We start from the raw sequence: 24,467 nt of genomic DNA, 5'->3' as shown, positions 1-24,467 counted from the left end.
ACTTTCGTAATGTGTTAATTTAATGAGGACCGGCAACTTTCTTAGTAAGATGTAGCATAGTGATAAAAAGGCAAACATTTGTACCATCTACTTTATTGTGGTTGAGTATTAAATTTCAATAAAATGTTTGTTTAGTTCATGCTGTGACTTTCTGTAGTCACTCTGCTTCATGAACCAGGTGCAATGACTTATAGGGGGTTTGAGAGTCAGGATACACCACTATGGAATAGGAGCGGACATCTCAGGCATATTACAAGTCGTGATCATTCTACCAGTGGACTCTAAACTATTAGAGTAATTATTCTCTCTGGGACTATGTGTGAGCAAGGGTAGCACTTTACTTCACTTTGTCGCATATGCTCAGACAGTTTCTTTTTAGCAGTTTCTTTTGTGTTTGCAGTTTTCTAATCACTTAAATGTGATGCATGGCTTCCACCACAAACTAATATGTGCAAAGACAAAATCCCACAACCTAACAGATGACTTGTGTTTGTACACAGTTAAGAGATAAGAATTTCATATTGTTACGTAGTGAAGTGAGTTCGTTATTAAGTTAAAAGAAGGTATATAACAGTTCCACCTTTTAATACTATTAAAATAAGAAATGTAAGTTTAAATTCCTATTTAATTAAAAATGGTATTGGTTTCGATCAGTATTCATGGTCATCATCAGCCAATTACACAAATAAGTGTAAAACAATACATAGAAAAATAAAATGCAAAGTTCGAATAATTCTGTTTTGTTTCTGCTAGTGAAGCACTAAAATCTTTAAGGAGCCCTGTGCATTGAAATGTAGCCAAAAAACACAAATAAGATGCACAGGTAAAAATGAAGTTTAGATGATGCTGTCAGGTGCATTTTATGGAGCACTATAACACATAAGGGAGCACTGTGCATTGAGATTTCAAAGTTATGTAGAAGTCGAAAGTCAAATACATATTTTTAGTTATATTTTATGAGGCACTGTATAATTTTAAGTATCAGTAGTGCGTGTCTATCAAGAAGTCTTAGATCAAATATGTTATTAAGACATATATGTTAGAGAGCACTATGTGTGAAGAAGAATCAAATACGCACTTAAATGTAATGCGGAGTAAGTACTTGGAGAGTTCATTTGCAATTTATGAGGCACTGGATAATTTTAGAAATTAGCACTGCGTGTTGATAGATCCAAAAATTATGTAAAAGTCGTAGATCAGATATGTACTTGAAGTACTTATAAATTTGCACTGATTTCTCTTATTGCTAAATTTCTGCTTGGCAAGTGCTATTCATCTTTTGATCTCTTTGCTTCACCTTTTGTCGTTGTTTTAACAAAATAAAACCAATTCTTAATAATATTATTGGTTTTACATTCCTGTACTTTTACAGTTTTCGGAGATTCTAAGGTGGCGGAATTTTATCCCACAAGAGTTCTTTCAAGTGTAGGTGAATCTACCAACACGAGGCTGATGTATTTTAGTACCTCCAAGTACCGTCTTTTTGATCGGTGAGGAATTTTGATTTTTTTTTTTTTTTTTTTCTTACATGAGCGACGCACAATCAATGCTGCTTACTACTGCAAGCTGTTGAACAAGACGAGGGTTGCATATCGCCGCAAAAGAAGAAACCAACCGATTCAACAGGTCATCCTCCTCCACAGCAATGTTCGGCCCCATACTGCAGCCCTGTCTCCAACCTACGGGAAATGCACTGGATTACACTTGATCATTCACCTTACAACCCGGACTTATCACCCTGTGATTTCCATTTGTTCGCACCGCTTAAAAAGGCTGTAGGAGGACAATGAAATGAAAATGACGAGAGTGAGGAAGACTTTGTGCGCAACTGGCTGGTGACACGACCCTGTTCTTTTTACGATGACGGCATCAAAAAGCCGCCCATATGCTGGGACAAATGCATTCCCAAAGCAGGAAACTAGGTGAAAAAATAAATTATAATTGCCTTGTGTTTTTCAATAAATGAATTTAAATAAAAAATAAAATCCTGTTTATATTTGATCCCCCTTGTATTATTATTATTATTATTATTATTATTATTATTATTATTATTATTATTATTATTATTATTATTATTATTATTATTATTAAATGCATTGACATAGGCAAGCCTTGTGTAAATGTTTGGATTGTGACATTGTTCGGGTCGACTATGTTGGGTTTCTAACCCATCTTTTTGGTGAAGGGTTTGGAAGTGTTGAAGCACGACTAGAAGCTTGTAATATCACTCGTGCTTTGTTCTCACGAGATGTCTTCAACTGTTCACACTCAATTGAACCAGTTATCCCCCCATCTCATAGAAAGGCAAGGACATCCTCTCTGTTGGTTGTTGAGCGCAGTTTTCCTATGCATAGACAAGCCATCCACTCAGTCGCTTTTAAACTGCTACCTCCCTTTGCTTCTTCTGTGCCTGTGATGTCTATTTTAAGCCTACATTGATTCCTCATAGTTTCCCTCTACGGATACTCTTCTGTTTTTTAGGTCTCTTCTGGTTCGATCTTGTTGTACTCATTTATAATTTTCTCCTACGAGCTGGTTGAGGTTTGGGACTCACTAAAGACCTTTTGAGTATGATCGTGGTTTATTTCTCACAGGCCTGGTATCCTCAGTTACATGAGTCTCAGTAGTGTACCTAGGGAGGTTTCAGTGCTGGACCTCTTGTCTACTTTCCCTCTTCCCTCTTTTCCGATTCATGATAAGTGGGAACCTCTGATAACGCCTTTATAGGTCCTGTTTCTTAGAGCTTTGTCAATCTCCTTAGTTACAGTTTCCTTTAGCATCTGTTTCACCTTCTTTAAATTTGTCCGTATTGCTTTCAGTTCATTATTTCAGTTTTTCAACTTAGTAATGTCTTCTTTGCAGTCAGCACACATCCACATTAGTGAGTAGCTGGGCTTTTTGAGAACGGCAAAATCACCTGCACTTCTACCAGAACATTCCTTGTGGAACCACGGAGCTAGAATAATATAGAGGCAGAAGCGCTGCCTGGTTGAAGCTAATTGAACATTTTTGGCTTACACCTAACTAACAGATACTTCAGTCCTGGAAAAAGTCTACAGTGAAAATGTTCTATAAGGGCAAAGGTGACATGGCGGACCCAAATAGCTACAGAGGCATTGCATTAGAATGCACGCTTCTAAATATTTTGACGACCCTTGTGTATAAAGGACTGACTGAAACAGTGGCCAGTAAACTGTCAGATGCCTAAATTGGTTTTAGGAGGGGTAGGTTTGTCATCCGTTCCACACACTGCTTCCAGGATGACATCAAAGCAGCGCTAGCAGTAGAGACAGGAAAACTTCATGCCATATTCATAGATCATACTAAGGCTTTCGACACAATCAGCAGAACAGTTCTAATAAACAAATTGGAGGGAATGATCAGACAACACCGTTACGTGCTACCTATCATCAAAGACATAATGAAGAGAAACTACATACAGACTGACAACAGCATCATTACATCCGAGCTGATAGAACAATCGGGCATTCTACAAGGTGACCCACTCAGTCCACTCCTCTTCATTGTTGCTACAGCAGACATTACGACAATAACAAGGGATGACACAATGAGACTGATGTACATGGACGACATGGCACTGATGTCAACCTCGCACAAGCAACTCCAGGCAGTTTCTGACGACCTGACAAAATAGGCACAGTGCAATGAGATGAAAATTAAGACAACTCTTGTCTCCATGACTTTCAGGAAAAGAGGAAAACAAGCCTTTTTCTACATGGAAGAATCAACTCAAAGCAGTTGTTAATTTCAAATATTTAGGAGTGACTTTCCAGACTAAAGGTAACAATTTCAGCTTACACCTAACCAACAGAGTGAACACCACAATGAAAGCTATGGATGATATTAGATTCCCAGGCAAACTATCCATCACAATGGCCATAAAGCTTTTTGGTTTAAAGGTTAGTCATAGGTTATAAACTTCATGGTTCTGATCCGTATTGAATTGCAAGTACAATGTAATTATTAAATTAATGTAGTAATGGTCCACCTTTCAATACTATAATATGTAATATTCTAAATTACATTAATTAGGGACTAGTTTCGGCTTGGGCTGGCCATCTTCAGCCTTAATGTAAAACTCCTAATAACTAAACAAATGTACATGCACACAATTGACATAAAAACAAATGAAAACAAATATATATACAAAGTGACATTAAAAACTGGGATGGAATATGAATAAATTTGAAAATGAACTAGGTTCTAACATCTTGAGTATGTTCATCATTAAGAATAATTTCAAGTATTAAGTATTAATTTATATACACAGAACTGTTAGTTCTAATAGTGCTGATCATTTCAATAGGAACTGGTAAATGTTGATCCTGTAGTTTGTCATCAAATCTATATGTGTGGTGTTAGCTATATGTAATCCATTGGACACTGCTGTAAATAACCACTAGCTGACAGGGAACTGTTAGATGTTGTTTCATCTTCAATCAAAATAATAAATGAGATGCTCTCATGGTGCTTGTTAAATCTTGCTGAAATGTTGTTGGACATTGTCACGACAGCACATGAAGATGTGGTTAACACAGATACATTGTGTCTGGTATAAAATTTTTGCGATTCATTGCGGTGCCCATGAAGATAACCTGATAAATTAGATAAAATTAAATTAATGAATTGAATGAGAGAATGTGTTAGTTAGATGGCATAGGTTATATGAGACTTACCTCTCAATACAGCATGAGGTGTGTGGTCCATTGTTGAGTGTGCTTCAGACTAACTGTTGTGAAATGAGAGGTAAGTCTCATATAACCTATGCCATCTAACTAACATATTCTGTCATTCAATTCATTAATTTAATTTTATCTAATTTATCAGGTTAACTTCATGGGCACCGCAATGAATCGCAAAAATCTTATACCAGACACAATGTATCTGTGTTAACCACATCTTCATGTGCTGTCCTGACAATGTCCAACAACATTTCAGCAAGATTTAACAAGCACCATGAGAGCATCTCATTTATTATTTTGATTGAAGATGAAACAACATCTAACAGTTCCCTGTCAGCTAGTGGTTATTTACAGCAGTGTCCAATGGATTACATATAGCTAACACCACACATATAGATTTGATGACAAACTACAGGATCAACATTTACCAGTTCCTATTGAAATGATCAGCACTATTAGAACTAACAGTTCTGTGTATATAAATTAATACTTAATACTTGAAATTATTCTCAATGATGAACATACTCAAGATGTTAGAACCTAGTTCATTTTCAAATTTATTCATATTCCATCCCAGTTTTTAATGTCACTTTGTATATATATTTGTTTTCATTTGTTTTTATGTCAATTGTGTGCATGTACATTTGTTTAGTTATTAGGTGTTTTACATTAAGGCTGAAGATGGCCAGCGCAGGCCGAAACTAGTCCCTAATTAATGTAATTTAGAATATTACATATTATAGTATTGAAAGGTGGACCATTACTACATTAATTTAATAATTACATTTAAAGGTTAGACCAGTAGCCGTGTATGTCCTGAAAAATGTGTGGCCTTTGAAAGAAACAGACGGAGCAATATAAAAGTTAAAGTAACATAGTTGAAAAGAACACACTGTTTGTCTAAATTCACTCCATATCATATCATTTATGAGTTAACAAGAGAGCCTTTCTTCATTGTGGAGCTACATCTACACTTCCTGCTACCTGCAACACGGGCATTATTAGACAATCTGTCTCTGTATATGTGTGGAATTTTTTATTATATAAGGCAAAGAAAGCTGCTATATGAGAAGAGTTTTTTGCAACAGATGCAGTGATTAACCGTGAATGGATGCAAGGAGGGTATGACCTGCGGCACTTAGTATCGATTTTCCGTGCATGGTTTTCACTTCAAGTTCTGCGGTGTGAAACAATATCGTGAGCCAGGTGCAGGCTGCGTGTGCAAAAGGTCTGCTGAACCATGTGAGAGATACCATGCCCTGACATGTAAAATGTGAACTGAATCCCTTAAAAAGTTTTGTACGGGAGATTGACTCTTTGCACTTTGTGCAATTACAACAACATTCATAATATCGCACGTGTAACTTTGTGAATAAAGAAGAGGATTTAAAATGTCTCGTCACATTGTAGGATGAAAGTTGTTTGTTGTGTTGGAGATAATGAGTTTGTGAAGTATGTGTGCCTCGCACAAGTAAATGGACACACTGCCAGGACTCGGCTAAGGGCCCCGTGGTCACCAACCTACGCTCCCAAGTTAAGAGCCCCTGGGGCCCTTCTTTTATTTTACCGGCAAAGCCAGAAATATTACTGCTATTTTGACAAAGACCGGTAACCAGTGGAGACTTCTTAATGGTCCTCTATGTGACTGGCCTTTAATTATTTTATAATAAGACACCAAAAGATTGGCTGTTTAATGTACAACAAAAAGTTGTACATGTAAAGGCGAATTGCAGAATATTTTGGACTTAAGATTGGTGGAGATTCTCATTAGAGGTAATTGTCTCCACTACATGAAGCAAAACCTTTTCTTGCCAGGAAAAGCATGCATCAGATAACACACCTCAAGTAAAAGCAATTGTTCAACAAAATTTTGCTATCCCACCCAGTACCAGTTGTATATTGCTTGCACCATGGGTCTGTTCCAGTAGTGAACTTTGCAACTTTTCAGCTTTGCACTTTTAACTTTTCAATTCTTGCGAAGTGAAAAGTCTTGCATAAAGTCAACTTCATGATCCGCATCGCACTTTAACAGATTCTTTTCTCTTTTTTTTTTCCCTCCACCTTGTCGATACATTAATTGCTTAAGGCAACTTATTGGTTAAAAGTGGTACACGTTCTTCAAAGTGAATTATGTTAGAAAATATTACATTTACTATAACATCTATGACTTTGGTAACAGTTCTGCAAATAATTGCTTTTGTTGTCCCATGCATTAATGCTACACCCTGCAGCTGGGCACCATTTACTAACCAATGTAAGCATATAAGTATTTGTTCTGTTTTGGAAAGGGATTAACTTCTTTTTGTTGCATTTTTCAATGAATGACCGATCATTTCAAGAATATAGTCAGCCTGTGTTGGGGTAATACAAATTCACTCACGAAATTCCGTTGAAGTGAGGTTATGAAAATTAATCCTGTCTTTGTACATTCTCTTGTTGGATTCTCTATCACTGTCCTCACTTGATGCTAACAAAAGCTCTCGTCGTAATGTGTTTATATCACTAAACCAAATTCTATGCCGAGAAATTAGTGTAAATGCTTGTTAATTAACAGATGAAAAGGGAATCGTCTCTCTGCAAGATTTCTGAATATTTTTCACTTCATTTCCTTGCACTTTGCATTTCTGTACCAATGGAGGAACATAACATGCTTGAAAATTGAAAAGATTCCTAACTTTTCACTTTGCAAGCTAAATCTGAAAAGTGATTGTGGAACGAAATCTGAATTGAAAAGTGCAAAGTGGAAAGTTGCAAAGTTCATTCATGGAACAGGCCCCAATTCTATCATTTCTCTTCCAAGTCTCTCTTTAACCATGGTTTCCCAAACCTTCTCTCTGGGGACATTATCATATGCCTTTTCTGTATCTGTGAAAGTCATGACCAGATCCTTTCCATATTCCCAGTTCTTTTCCATCAGCTGTCTCATGCTAAAGATTGGGTTCACTGGAAATCTTCCACTCGTGTTTTACAATAGGTTATAATTTTGTTCCTCAAACAGAAGTCAAGGAGAGGTTCTCCTTCATTCCTGTTACCGTATCCATGGGGACCTTTTACATTTTCCCAACTTTTTCTCTTTGTGCCAGCTTGGGTGTTGAGATCTGCCATTATATAAAAAAAATATCCCCGTCTATTTGGTTTTCAGGCCCTTTGAGGAATGTTCCTTTATCTTCTTTACTGCATCCAGTCTGCGGTTCACATACCTGGACAGCCGTTACTCTTTTATTATTTATTTGGACATGAAGTTTCAAGCTTTCTCTCTCTGGCAAATACATCATAGGATATTGAACCATTCCCATCTAAATAAAAATATGCCAGGCTAAGTCGGAGAGCTTCGTGGTACGTTTGTAAAAAATGTGGGCGTTAAGACTAAAACTTAACTTCCTAAGAAGTAAATACCAATGGTATACGAATGGGAAACAGTATCATTATTTTGTGAATACGAAGCAAATTCGGCGGTAAAAAATTTTTTAATTAAACTTAGACATATGATAAATTATTCATACTAAACATGAAAATAAAATTAGAAAGAAAATTAACTAGACTCAAACGGTCAATAAAAATACAACCATGTGCCAAGCACATTTGAAATTAATTACTATAAAATACATTCAAAGATAGTCAGACCAAATGCCAAACAAATAAAAAACATAATAAATCTTGGTAAGTATCTACATCTTCCATTGAATCGACGCCAATAAGCAAGTATGCCGGTATCCCCAACGGGGTGCGATTTCGCAGTCATCCGATAAGATGTTAATCGCCAAAAGAAAATCACGCTAGTTTCAATCCATTGTTTACATGTGTACGTAATCAAAGTAATAAAACACAACAAGTCAAATCCAGGTTTCACTAAACTTGCAAACTGCACTGCTTCTATTGGCAGACCGCTCTGTCACAAACGGACCGGCACTGAAGCTGACTTCCCTTAGAAATTAGTTCCGGGCTAAGTTAAAATGCAAATAAGTAAAACATTGTTGACAAAAAGACATGGACAACGAAATATAAGCACTGTCATACACGACAAATAAAATAAACAATCAATAAAAATCCTGAAAATTAATGCAAAAATCACTGGACATCTGAAATAAAATACATAAGAAAAATATACTTCTTCATGAATGAAGTCCTAATAAGGCATGACCCAGTTAACACCTGGGGTAAGTAGCTTACGCCTTCCTGGCACAGCGGGCGGATTTCCACTTTCGCTTCTTGTTTTGTCAGCTGTAAACATCGCAAGAATTTCTACCTAGCAGAAAGACAGCATAGCAAGCGGGATTGTGGGGGCTATTCTTACGAGGGGTTTCAAGGGCATTCCCGTCACTTGCTTCTATGCCGTCCTTTCACATTACAAGGTAAACTTCAAATGCCATTCTGTTTATAACTGCCGCGCTGCACAAAAATAAATCATTCTCCCATTCACAAAAATGTTCTGTCTTAACAGAGTAACTAGGCCTCCATATCTCAATAACTGTGCAATTCTCTATCAAATGAGACGTCACTTAGGCCTTCTTTACTCGCGGCATGGGAGTTTGAATCTCAACTGTATCACTGAATATCCAGGCGTATTCAAGCCCGTCTCCTAATAAGCAGTTAACACTCTTATCTTTTCCTCCACTGAAATTTTCACAGGCTTATATTCCTGTTACAATACCCTCATTATATTCTAGGCAATATCTGCCTTCTCTTCTCAAATAAATGACTCTCGATTCACAACGTAGCCTCCCACTCTGTTGGCGGCCAAAAATAACTCTGAAAACGTGCTACTTACATAGTAAATAAAGAAACCTACACCGCTTTGTATATTCTTATCCTTCACATCATTAAGGGCATATAGCCTCGGTAATGAAGAAGCTACTTCCTGACTTTACAAGAACACACACAACAGAATACTCTGAGATAAAACAAATGAAACACTCCTATCTACACCTAATTATATCCCTCTTTCCCATCACTAATATAAACACAAAATAAAGGGCACAAGCATGCAACATCCCCGGATTTCCATTTACGTTACATGAAATAAAGCATAGCTCAGCTGTAACGAGCTGACATTTAATGTTAATATAACATTTACATAGGATGAAACTGAGCTGACTTCTTCTGTCTACAAACATGCTTATAAAGTCAGCATATTACTTCATCTTTGCTGATCTATGCTCCCACACCAGTCACATGGCTGCTGCATCTGTAGATTTACTCTGCCATTACAACACACTAGATGTTATCACAATATAGTGGGTTGACACTGGGCAATGCCATCATGGTTCTTGTAAGGTAACACTCATAGAATGAATGTATAGTTAATAACTCTTCACTTGCTCTGAGCACACACATACTTTACATATGCAAATACCTTGCTATAATGATAATTAAGCCGATAGGAAATTGAGCTTCGTTCAAAGTTAGCGTTTGATGGAATGAGACCCGTACCAGTTCATATGTAAGAGCAGTGATCGTACCGAACGCACACGCTACTTCCACGATCACGATACGCGACCCGATAAATGTCTATGCACATAATAAATGTTAAATCAGTCTGCGATAGTTATACTATTATATTCATTTGCCTTCTTATATCGTCTCCCGAATTTTCAATATATACTGTGCCTCCCGCACTTGGCATTACTGTACTTCGTCACATGGGCAGAGGTAACCGCCACAATAATGGACTGTTCACTCCTGAATTCATCTGAATTAATTTGCACCAGGATAGTGCATATTAACACTGTTCTCAAAATAAATTAGACTCACTATTCATTACCTCCAATTCTCATAGTTAAAGTAGTTATAGCGTCCTTGTTGAAATATAAAAGAAAGAACACTGCAGTCACAACTGACGTGAACACTGCAGAACGACTGAGAAACGAATGAGAGAGCTTCCCCTGCCGCTCGCTGCTTTATAGTTTTACGTGCCTTATTCAAATGAGGGGGTTCCCCATGAGACCCTAGCTTGAGAGCCCAACCACTGTCTGAAGACAAAACACGTAACCGTTGGAGAATAGCAATTCAGTGCATCGATTGAAAATAGCCGAAATATAAATATGTATCTGTAAATTCAACCACAACTCAGCGGACGTATCAAAACCATGGAGCATAGTTTAATAACTGATTTCTCCCATAAGATAATAGGTTCAGCACTGCGATGGACGAAGTTGGTAGTATGGAAGCATTTGTTCTGGGGATCACCGCCGCCGTAAACCACGCCTTCTAACTTGAGATTTGTCTACTTTAAACACGCCGTGCATCAGGCGATACTGCGACACACCCTGCAGACTCATTCAAATTTTCAAAGTACTCCTGATCACAAGGCGTACTACTGACTGTTCTCTATCTCCACGCGGTCCAGAATGAATCGGTTGGCTAACCGCCTCTCACTCAAAGCTTTCCAATATAACGAACACAGTGTTACTCGATATTCAAATAAATATTCATGGGGCATATATGATATGTCGCAATATGGCGTCTACATTCTTGTCCCGTACATTTCCTACCTCACTCTTGGCTTCTTTTGAACTGCCTTGCTAGTGCAGTTTATCCTTTCCTAAGAGATTTATTACTCTTTTCCTTTCCATTTTGTTTTACTAAAACCTGTGTCGGTGCGACGTAAAGCCGCTAGCAAAAAATAACTCTTATTGTCCTTGATATGTGTATACCCTTTGTTGTGGTCTCTCATTTCGTAACTAGAAAGAAGTCGGAACTAATTGGATAAATTGATATAGAAACGGCTTTTGATGTATGCTTAGTATAACAGTAGTTGTTTTTCTTTGCAGGTGGTTTAAAGCAACTGTCATTATGAAACGGGAACATTAAATGTGGCTCGGTGTCTGTTACTGTCTCAGGTTTATGTACTCAGGAGACAATATTATCCATGTTACTTCTTTTTTATTACTAAATAAAGCAAATAAAATCCTCATAGCTTGTTTTATTAATCTTGCTTAACCTCTTAACATGAAAGCCCGAGTATACTCGGGGTTTTATATATTTATATAAAATAAAATCCCGAGTATACTCGGGAATGTCGCTCATTGGTCGGTACCTAATTTAAAAGCCCGAATATACTCGTTTCTTGTTGTTTATCAATATTTCCGCCAGATGTTTATGAAATTATTACTTTAGGGTCCTATTTTTGCCAACAGATGTCTCTGACTCAACCGTAGTGGATGTCGGTGACTCAGGCAGTTCGTTTTCGCGGCTTTCCAGCGATGTAGCATTGTGTGTTGATCCTTGTTTTAGGGCATTTCACACAACCACAAACATTTGAACAGTATTGAGTGTCATGTTGTATTACTTGCCATCTGTTTAGTGCTGTGTTATTTATTTTAGAACCCGTAAAAATATCACGAGTATACTCGGGATTTTAAAGCAGGAACTTTTCGGTGGCTTATATTTATTTGTTAAGTTCAAAAAATGTATTTTTATTGTTACCACTGTTGTTAGTTTTGAATAAATAGCCCATTTTAACAATAAAAAAATTAGGTAAAAAAAATATCACAATTTTGTAAATAATTGGTATGTTAAGAGGTTAAGAAGCACTTCAGTTTCTGACATTCTCAGTACAATTTGGTAAGTAAATTACGTATAAACTCTTGATTTTCCAGTGTCGTCATTGCACTAACGAAAGCTGATCATAAGATGAAATCATTCCCTCTTCTCATTAACAAGATTTTTAAGAGATCCCTTATGTAAAAATTAATTACAATTCTTTTGGACTTGCACCAACAGTAAGAGCACTAGAATGAACAACTGCCATTTTCTGAGTTATGGTACTAAATAATGTCATCAGTGGGCATGAAAGCATTTTTTTTTTTTTTTTTTTTCTTATATCAGGGAACTCCACCAATTAATCTCAGGAGTATGGATATCCCAAAAGCACTTCAGTGTCATCCATCACTCCTCAGATAAGCACATGTGGCTGAAATGAATGCAACTAATTGTGGGATTGCTTTTAGTTTTGACTTAATGACCCGTTTTTGTATTATCTGTTCACATTCAAAAAGATAATGGCTAAGCAATGAATTGTTAAGTAATTATTTATTCATTGACTAGTGTCAAACCATTTTTATGCTTTCCCTATAATGGCATTGCACACGTTATGTAAAGACCATTTTTTTTATCTTACGATTATTGAGTTGAATAAATAATCCATTTCAGTTGAGGTTTACATGATTAACCTTACATCGGGCCCACCAATTTGAATCACTTTACCGGGCGTGCAGTTGACTGTTGTCAACCAGTTCCGTTTTCAGTCATACAGGCTTCCTATCATATGAATGGTTCATTTAAAGGCTTTTTTTTTCTATTTTGTTTTAATGGTATTCTTCGCATAAAATTTAAAAACATGTATTGGTGAATAATATGGATGTACTTCAAATGGATAAGCATGAACATATGATCTAATTTTGAAAGGGACATGGATACTTAGCCTATCGAAAATGAGTTAAACAGTAGATAAATCATTAAATTAAAATAATGCTCTTACTGTAATATTTGCACAACTGTACAATGAATTGATAAGATATAATACCAACAAAAAGAAGACAGGATGAAAAATAAACTTAGTCGCCACGTCAAAGAAATGTTTCACATTTTATCCTCTCATGATGAATCCTCATTTGAAATTTGCATACCTTTGCTGTCACATCTAATACATTTTGTAGTGTTCCTTGATTGTCTTAATTACAAAATTAATACAAAATTCACACTTCATTGTTGTAACATTATTACCCTGTGGACCACACAGAACACACCGTTCCCTGTACCCCGCACACCCTTTGTCGTTCAAACTCGTTGCAGTCACCCTTTTCATATCGGGGATCTCTCACCAAATCATCTCACGAGTATGAATATCCCAAAAGTTTGTGTCATCAATCACTCCTCAAATAAGCACATGTGGCTGAAATGAATGCAACTAATAAAACAGATGTCCATTGGCAGTGACAAAATTTGAAAATGTTCAAGATATTATTGATGCATACGTAGCTTGGATCGGTTTTTGAGGAAGCTCTTCGTTGTCAGTTGAGAGTGTGCAATGTTATTGAATGTGTGAATGACATAGGCATTTATCGCAGCGATGTTCGGTAGCATACACTGAGTGGCCAAAAGTCACGGGAAGGGGTGACCCATTAGAAAATGTGCCTATATGACCCCCTGAGCATTGCGGCTAGCTGCGGCGTAGCTGAGCAGTCTGTCACAGACACCAGTGTCTTGAAGATGGCAACACGTCGCGAGTTAACCAACTTTGAATGTCGGATGATCATCGGCACAAGGGTCATAGCATTGTGGTGATTATACGCGAATTCGGATTTCTGAGGTCAACAGTGTCGAGAATGGATCTTCAATATCGCAGAGAGAATGTTACCACCCATGTAAGCCACCGCACGGGAAGACCACAGGTGTTTAATGAACGGACATCACTTCGCCTCCGCAGAACCATACTGGGCTCTCGATGTGTTACTGTGAGTCAAATCGCCGCCCAGTTGAATGTTGGGAGTTAGGAATCCGTTTCTATCAAGACTGTAAGGAGGCAACTGCACTGCATAGGCTTCACCACCCGACAACCAACTCGTGTCCCTTTGCTGACACCTTGACACAGAGCTCAACGATGTGCACGAACCTCCGAATATCAGCAATGGACCATGAACTGTGGTGGTGTGTGGTATATTGCAATGAGTCCCGGTTCCAGCTGTATCGAGCTGATGGGCGAGTGAGAGTATGGCATATGCCCCATGAAGCTATGGATCCTGCATGTCAGCAAGGTTGTGTCCAGGCGGGAGTTGTTCAGTTCTGGTCTGGGTGGTGTTCTCATGGTCGCAATTAGGGCCCATTGTCCGGTTGCAGGGAGCGTTGATAGGCGCACGTTATGTGGGCATTCTTTCAGACCGTCTGCATCCCTTTCTCGCCCTGAAGTACCCCAATGGAGATGCTATGTTTCAACAGGACAATGCACCATGTCACTTCTCCGTGGTGGCATGCAGGTGGTTGGCATAGCACTTCTTAATCAAATTCTTAACCCAGTTGAGCATTTATGGGATCGTGTTAATGCTGATGTACGCTCCATGAACCCTGCACCAACTACACAAGACCAATTGTGGGTAGCAGTGCAAGATGCGTCGGTCTAGATCAGTCCAGAACGATTCCAACCCTTTCTAGAGTCGGTGCCTCGCTTTATTGCTCCGTTTTGAGGGATCACGGAGGAGCAACTAGTTATTAACATCACCTGCAGTATCTCCCCATGACTTTTGGTCACTCACTGTATAAAATATGCATAATGTCCACCTGTTGTATTTCCAGGATGCATAGTACTTGCCTTTCATTTGATCAGAAGTGCCGACTCCACCTATTATTGCATTGTAATCTAACACTGCATGGGGTTTCTTAGTACAGTTGTCTACTGAAGCAGAATTGTGCATAGAAGAAAAAGAAGAAGAAGATTGACTAGTAATGGGGAAAAAGACTGCTCAGCATCGCAGGATGTTACACTGGGCCATATTTGAAATAGGGTTGGACACTATGTCCCTGTTTTGGCACACTGTGCCAGTGCACAGTTGTGTTCCAGTGTTCTGGAACACCAGAGTGTCAATTGTTCCGAAACATTCTGAAGAGAGACAGGGATAGTGACTCACTATCCCGTCGGCAGCGCCACTAGCTGACTGTCGATACCGGCTGTGTGCCACCATGTGCTGAAGTGTTCCGTGTTCCATGTTCCGTCTTCTGTCATATCCTCTTTATTCTGTGAGTTCTGTTGCACCGGCAACTGGCCTTCGGTACATGCGAATATCGTAATGTGTCCTGTTTTGTTTTCAATTGTTTTGTAAGAGTATTTTCATTGAAGCCTAGTAATATAACCGTACGAAAGACGGTAAACTTTGCATAATGTCTCACCGGAGTCCTGTTTAGCCCTTTTTTTTACTAGAATAAAACTGGACATAGTGAAATGCAATTTATGTTCTTTTTTGTCTGCAAAGGGATCTCAACCGGCAAAATGACAAGACATTTCAAATTTAAACATCCCACAATTTTTATTTTCGTGTTCTGTTTGTATAATTTTATTTTTAATCTCCTGTTCCACTTGTATATACGTAGTATTTTTTATCTTCATGTTTTGCTTGTATGGGTTTTTATTTTCGTATTCTGCTCGTACATTCTGTACGTAAATAGAGTGCTGACAAATGTTTCTTCAACTGTGCGAGTATATTTTTAATTGGTGAACAACATTTAGACACGATTTTAGCGTTTCGTTTTTTCGACATGCTCTATTGGTAAAAAATATCTAATTCCCTCCATGGGAATTTAGAATTTTCCATTCGGAATTGCACGGTGGGCAATAATTCCATTGTGGAGATTTATCTCCCGTATGCAGTTATCAGACTGTGACTCTTATAAGGGCTTCTGATAAGTTCACCTGCATACACCCCAGCATCAGTAGGTAGGGTCTGACACATCCCACTCTGATGAGTCTAGTGTTGGACCTAAGACGAAATGCTGGTTAATAGAGCAAACGCCTGAAAAGCCTTACATCTGATATATTTTTGACATGCTCTGTTGGTGAAAAATATCCAATTCCCTCCATGGGAATTTAGAATTTTCCATTGCTTTTTCACGTGCCGTGAAGTTTATCCTGGGCCTAATTACAGTACAGGTCGATACACTCAACTGGTGAAAATATCCTTGGATTAGTTACTTTTTTCAACACCAGTACTGCCATTGTAACCGTGTTACGTGGATTTCGTATTGACCAAAAAATCTTAACCTAAAAGCAGCCTTTAAACATAATTATTGGGCATGAATTTCAGTGTACCGACTGTTCCTTTGTGTTCCGTGCAGCTTTGTGCTGACCGTAACTACACACAGCACGTCCGGTACAGCAGCACTTTTCCGCTGGCGCGAAGCACGTCATGTTGCCTCACGAAGTTCTCTCTACTGCGCAGTTACAGTGCCGTGTGCCGGCACACTGTACTGAAACACCCCACCTCAAGCTCCTAATGTTCCGGAACAACTGACGGTTCCAGTCTGCCCAACCCTGATTTGAAATTCATATCATTATCGAGTTCAAATGTGGCTTGCTATTCTGTTGCTTTATACGCACCTGTCTCATTCTACACAGCTTACCCTCCTAATTTACATACATATATATTTCTAAGAAAGATAATTGTAAGAAATTAGACAACAATTAGGAGATATGAAAAATCTGTTTTTTGAGACGACTGCGAGCAGGTATGCAAAATTGAATAAAAAGATAAAAATATGACATAAACATGAACATTCAGGCGGAAATATGACCATAATATGAAAAATTACTGGGAAATGACAAACATTAAAACAGCCAAAATATGACTTGTAAAAATTGCATAAGTTTAGTCGCCGTTGATAAAATCACGTTGAACTTGTATTTTCTATGGAAATAACATAAAGAAATAAAATGACATGTCATAAACATCCGCGCCTTATTTATTATCATTAGCTTTTATCAGCTAAGGAATAAGCTTCTTTTGTATTTCTAGCTGTGTATATTTTAAATGCCCTTTCAACCTCTTATGTCTCATTTAGTACATAGGAGTACTTTACAAGTATCAACTCTCATTGTTCCGTATTGAAGATGGCGCTAGGCATAAAATCTCAAGGATAATTTAATACAACCACCTATTCAATACTTTCCACGTTTAATGTGATTTGAATCTACATGAATTGATGTAGACTTATCAGGTACATGTTTCACCCATTATTTGGGCATCTTCAGTCTGTACACAACCTTTAGGTCAAGGTTGGGACTTTTTTTAACCATATATAGTATAATATACGAACGTTAATAATATCTTAAGACTAACATGCCAGGATGATAATTTTTTTTAATGTGAACAAAACATAACTGTGAGTAACATAAATTAATGGTGTTTTAACACAACTAAAACTTGTCAATCCTATTCTATCTAACTTAAAAATATGTCCAAAACTGAAATGGATCTTCTTCCTCTATCATAAGTCTTGGATGTAGGCTGTTGTTCATTCACAACAATCTTGACCAGCCTACATATAACAGTTAGTTCTAAATTTCCACTTGTGGTTGACAACACATTCCGACATCAGTTACTTCAAGAACATGAAATGATATAGGCGGGTCAAATGAACCCCGGTATGAATATCCTCTTTACCTAATAAAAAAATACTTAGTTGTGAATAGGAGTACTTGTCGAACAACAAGAACAATGTGGTTGTGAAAATTAACTGTATATTTTTGCCTAACTTGAATTTACTTGCATCATTGTTATTAATGGTATACTTATTTATTACTGTGATGTTGGCAGGTTTTTTAGTGCAGCCATAGGTTTATTTCGTATTCAATATCTATTTGAAAATCATTGTTGTAGAAGATACGGTACAGTCGGTAAATTATGCAGAATAAGAAACAAATATACAGGAAGAGCAGCTTATGAAGGCAAGCATGCGGAAAACATGTTTAACATAGCACTGGTAATAAAAAGAATAAAATTACCACCTTTTCTTTGTTTTGAGAGGAAATAATGCCTCTGGAAAAATGGGTAGAAGACAAAGGACGAGCCAATAACCTAGAAATGTGGAGGGATAAAAGGGGAGGGGGAGAGAGAGAGAGAGAGAGAGAGAGAGAGAGAGAGAGAGCTGTCTAATGCCTACAGAAAGATATGTGAAAAGAAATAACAAAGATTGGGTCTCCTGATGTTCTGGTCTGGATGTGCCCTGGATTTTGGAACAGACTGATGCTTAAACTTGGACTTTCTAGAAAGGAGGCAGTGTCGGGTAATCTGTTCATAGTATTAAAGTACTTGTCAAGTAAGCATCCGAGCAGATATTTGTACAGGTAGTGAGGTAGAGGATGTTTGCCAGTACTTCTATAGTTGTTTATCTGTGGACATGTGTAGAAGAATTCAAGAGAGTTCCTACATTGGGTTTGGACAATAATTACCTCCTTAGGTGGGGTAGATTTTATTGTGAGATTAGGATAACAGAACAACAATTGGGAGGGCACAGTGATAAGATCAGTAATGTAGAAATCAGAGAAAGAATTGTATTCCCTAAACTGCAAGACAAGGTAGAGATCAGTAAGCTAAAATTGTATGGACACATTATGAGAATTGAAGAAGGTAGAGTTCCAAAGTAAGTATTTACTAGGAAGACGAAAGGGGAGGCCCAAAAAGAGGCGGATGGATACGTTGAAGAGAGTATAGAGAAGAGAGGAGTAAAAGTAGAAGATTTACAGTATTGTAGGAAGGAAGGGAGTGGTGGAGAGAGAACACAACTGTGGAGGTCCTTGATTCACAACCCGACCCAGAAGACTGGAAATGGAAAATGAAGACGAAGAGAGGATAACAGTTCTTACTCCAACATGACTGGGCTGTGTGTGTTCAGTATTTTTACAAATAAAACTCCATATGTTTCATTACTCGTAATTTATTTCAGGATGACCCAATAAATGCACACACTCATATTTAAATACATACAATTCTAACCAATTATGAATGGTCACACTTAAGTCTCTTCACAAGTCCCTCTTCCTTACGGCACAGTTGGAGGTCTAGCCCGTTTGTCTACCTGCAGACGCTTAAGCCTTACTTTGACTTTCCCAAAGTCCATTCACTTCATACAACACTGGATTTGAACACTGTGCCACTGGCTACTCAACACATGACTGTTCGTTGGTTCGACTCCACAGATAGTCCAGTAATTCAGAGTCGAATGCAGTGAACAACTAAACAGCTCAAAAGTAAATTAAGTATATATTTTGGTTCCACCTATTCAGTACAAAAGAATATTTATGCGAGTTACATCACATATTGTTTACAAATGGTACCGGTTTCACTCCAGATATGGGTCATCATCAGCTGATAGTTCAGAAAGTGCAAAAAACACAAAATCAATGCACAGAGACATAACAAGAAGCAAAAGGCAAAAAATTAATAGTTAAAAATAATTGTTTGTGGTGAAAGTTCACATTAATCTTTTGCCTTTTTGCTTCTTGTTATGTGTCTGTGCATTGATTTTGTGTTTTTTGTATCTTGCACTTTTTGATCTATAGGCTGATGATGACCCAGATCTGGAGTCGAACCCGGTACCATTTATAAATGATATGTGCTGTAACTCGCATAATTATTCTTGTATTGAATAAGTGGAACCAAAATATATACTTCATTTATTATAATCTCAGTTCAATACGAACCGATATGAAATCCTTATCTCTCAGCTCAACAGTATTCAACAGCAGGATGATACAACAGCGAACATTAACACAGGTCTATTTACCTTTAACTCGTGATAGCGGCTTCCCTCGCTGAGCCTAAGTTCACAGAAATACACGAACACAGACTACAGTCTTCCGTTCTTTCGTCTCCACCTACTCACTGGTCTTTCCGACACTACTACAACAGCTCCTGGTTCAGACCTTGGTGAGACACTAGGAACAGCCAACACCTCTGTCGCCCTCAGCCCAGCCTCCGAACCCTAACACACAGTCTCACACCGAATCCACCGCAGAGCCCAATTGTCACTCAGAGTCCAGCACTGATGGACTGTCTGCTGATAGCCTCCCTTTTTATAGCTCGGATGATTTCATCCAGAATTTTCGCCGCAAGGTCACTAGAGGCAGAACATTCCCATTGAATCTCCAAGTGACTCGCAGGTAAGCCAGCCGGCGAAAACAATACGTGGAAAGGCCGGCCCCACCCTATAAGCCGGCTGGGATATCCCAGGTCGTGTGAGTCACTAGCCCCTTCCTAGAAGTACCGAAAGGGGCTACCACGGGGCTGGCACGTAACAGTATGATGAAAGTTATCAGGATTGTGGTATTTCTGATGGGTGGTGAGATTAATATTTCATTTAATATTTAGTATAGTACACTGGATTTTTTCTTACCTCTATTTTATGTTGTATGGTGATGCCGTTATTGCTTAAACTGGATCATTCTTACCATGAACTTTATGGGACTTACTGTAAAAAAGGAAAGAATGAAAACTGAGCCAAAGTTTAAATGTTAAATTGTTCCCCTCTCTTTGAGAGTTCGAACACACTTCAAACTTACTTCCTGATCTCAACCTGCTACATAATTGCCAAACTCTCTATCCCTTTAAGACCTGACCCATCTTGTCATTCTTCACACTACCAAGGACTCCTCAGCAAAGACATAAATTGCAAGATCTACAGTACTGGAGCCCTTCAAAATTTACTGACGTACGTCCTTCTGTGTGCCCTCTTGACTTTTATTAGTTTATCATCTCATGACTCCTATTCCTCCTCAAGATGCAATGGCCTGAAAGCACCTATACTCCCCTCCGTTTAACAGCCTTCCTAAATTCTACAAACCTGACCTTGCTTGATATCCCATAACTGAACCCACATCTGCATTGATCATCGCAGCCTTCAGATTTCTTCTGCTCAATCTATATCCAACAGCATTGAAGTCTGTGCCTTTGCAAAGTGCTTCTCAACCTTTCCCAGACCTTTTCTATCTGAATAACTTCTCAGCACTATTGTTACTCTTTTTTTTCTTCTATACTAATATTATAAAGAGGAAAATTTGTATGTTTGTTTGTAACAAATACACTCAAACTATTGACCCGATTTTAAAAATTACTTCATCTATAGAAAGCTACATTGCCAGTGGGTAACATAGGCTGTATTTTATTTTCAAAACAATTCGAGATGGGGGGCACAGGGGGAAATATAAAAATAATAGGCTAATATAGGCAAAATATTGAATTTGTCGTATAAGGACGAGACAAAGCTCAATTTAATCCTCTTAACGCAAAGAACAAAACTCGGTAATGCCCCCGAGCCCAAAAACCATGTTTTAAGGCCCTAAAACCAACCGTTACAGAGATATTGGCACCACACTACTCCTGCTCTAGGAATCAAAGTAATGAACTGCCATAACCATGGCAACGTCAGCTCCAGGATTCTACAGCAGCGAAATTATCTACAATATTTATATACTCAGATTCATTATATGATGTGCAACATGAGTGACAAGCCCTGAGAATTATAATTCTCGATAATTATAGTAGTTCCTTTTATGCATCACATATTTCCTTGATCATTTGTAATAGTTACGAAATGTTGGATCAAACAAATACATTCAATAATATTTATATTTGTGTGGTACTATCTAGCGGAAGTATACTTAAACTAAACCTGCAGCTTTGTGAAGGGAGCAGATATATCTAGGTGGGAATGAAGGAAAAACATGGTAACAAAAAGTCTTAGAGGTCGCCGCTAATTAGGAACTAATATTTAGAGGCCCCCCATGAAGAAAAGAAGAAGAAGAAGAAGCACTATAATTCCAAACATGACAATTTCTACGTACTTAAGTAAATACACCAGTGATATAAATATCTAATGAAGTCGGTCACATGGATAGTATGAGTAACTAAAGCCAGTTTCTGATAACCCGTATAAAGAATGGGTACTTCTGTTAGTTGTACACTAAAATAGCCAACACCTTGAACTGTCATGAAGCCTTTCGTCAGACAGAACACCACGATAAGTGTGTCTCGCAAGGCAGTATTATTGGACCTTTGTTTTCTTATGTTTATAAATGATATTGGTAAAAAAAAAACTGGATTTGCAGATAATGTTTTTTATTTATCCTGGCAAATTAGGGATGTACTTCCTTTCTTGCACTTAATCAGACTTAACCTAGAACACACTTTTTCTGGAAGGTGTTATATTGTGTATATTAGTAAATAAGTTACAAAATTGTTAACCACTACAAAAAGATCTTGACATTGTGAGATGGACAGCAAATAATGGTATGATAGTTAAGGGGATGAAAAGTCGTGATTTTTACTTGACGTCTCACTTTTAAATTCTTCATGCTACCGACGGTTCTATTCATGCCATCGCTCAGCATTTGTAGAAGTGGGTTGTTATTGTTAAGCACATTCTCACACCCATATGGCTTGCTGTGGGGCAGGAGGGGTCTACTGAGCCACTGCATTTACCTTGAAGCTCATGCCATTCAGTTGGTGTAATTTGATCACTGAAGAAACAATTAGTGTTTAATTCTAGGGTGAAGTCTGCTAAGAATACAACTTGGCAAATAATAGTACTAATTATTCTGTTCCTCATTTATCTACAATAATTGTTTGTGTATGATTCGTAAGTCTGTGTGCGGGGGAGGTATAAGTTTCATTCCATACCCGAACATAGTTTGGCGGGCCTTGTAGACGATTATGCCATCTCTCAGGCCTAGGAGATTTGTGCTGGTGATTTGATTTGTGGGGAAGGTGAGGTAGGTGTCCACTAAAGTTGTTAGGAGATTATGTGAAGAGAAATTCCTAATTTTGCAGGGAGTGCCAATGATAAAAAGCATAGAAAATCTTAATAGCATTGCACACCTCATGGAAAATTTACCTGAAAGATTTTGTACAGTTTTTCTCTGCAAATAAGAATTTCTTATGTTTCCGTACAAAGGGCTATGCAGTTACTTCAGCTAAAGCCTTTGAAATTGGTGTGATACACAAACTTAAACCGGGTGTACTGTATCCAGGATTAGATTTAGTTAATGGATTTTGAATCAGGGACATGACAGAAATTGGTCCTTATATCATCGTGTGGTTAGAGGAGACTTGATTCATCTTGCATGTACATGTGTTAAATTGCAAAACTGGAGTATGGAAGAACCTGTTCTGCTCCATAAGGAACTCTTTCGTGATCAGAAAATAGGAGTACAGTATGCAATAAGTAGTGACAGAATAATCGGCCCAAATTTATTTTCTAAGAAACAAAACATATACTACACCATACAGTTTGCTATCTCTCTCTTTTTTTTTTTACTGAATTAACCAAGAGGGAATGTAGTTTTACATTTTCTCACCAGGACTCTGTAAGGGTGCACAGCCAGTGATTCTATGCAGGTAATATAAAAGGTGTTTAATTATAGTTATCGGCAACAACATATGGCTAGCACAGTCCCCTAATTTAACCCCCTGTTATCATTTTATCTGGAAAATGTTGAAAGATAAAGTTTACAACACAACTGCGCACACTTTAGAAGTACGGAAGGATAACACTTTCTAGCTGATAAATTTAATTTCTTAAGGAGATTTAAAACGTGAAAAGGATAATTTCATTGGCAGATGTCATATATGGAAATCGAATGCAGGCAGTTCTAATATCTTCACATGTGTGGGGATGGTTGCCTAGAGCTGTAGTTTCCCTTAAAACAATCACCACAATATCCTATCCTCACGTGACATGAGCGAGTTCATACATTTTTAAGTCCATTAGAATTTATTAGGTTGTCACTTAAATGTAGCTACAACAAATCCTGTGTATCTTGGCTGTCAGATCGGCTAATGCAGTTCCAGTGGCTGCCATATCATCAGTAAATTATATGGCCATGTAATGTAAACTTCAGTACAACCAGAGTGACTTTTCGTGAAAGACTGTGGATCCACCAACACGATTTTGCTATTTGCTGGAGTTTGGAGAAACATTGAAAATACAGAAAGCTTTAAGGTCGTGGGGAGGGTGTTAGGTTGGATGTCCCATCAGTTCCTCTATGACTTTCCAAATTACTTATGAACTTGGTAATGGGCATTACATCAATAGCCAAGTGTAATATGTGGCTGGAACATTGTAAAGCTTTTGCATAACACACCAAAGCTCGCCATTCTTGCTGCAGCTCATTAATCTGGTCTTGGATACCCTCATGAGATCGGCAATACAGAAGGAATCTTACTCTGCATTGATGATGGAACGCTGAAGCTTTTATCTGAGATGATCTGCCATCAGAAGTCC

At 37.9% G+C, this 24,467-nt stretch overlaps 1 protein-coding gene across 3 annotated transcripts in view; it reads left to right on the top strand.

The window, feature by feature from the left end:
- Positions 1-24,467, top strand: part of Dp (transcription factor Dp) — a 311,515-nt gene that overhangs the window by 180,033 nt on the left and 107,015 nt on the right. The gene's annotated exons all lie outside the window — the stretch shown is intronic.

Source organism: Anabrus simplex, chromosome 7, assembly GCF_040414725.1.
Source record: "Anabrus simplex isolate iqAnaSimp1 chromosome 7, ASM4041472v1, whole genome shotgun sequence".
In the NCBI taxonomy this organism is placed as follows: Eukaryota; Metazoa; Arthropoda; class Insecta; order Orthoptera; family Tettigoniidae; genus Anabrus; species Anabrus simplex.
Note: the sequence above shows the minus strand (reverse complement) of the source record. Positions and strands in the feature narration are given on the sequence as shown.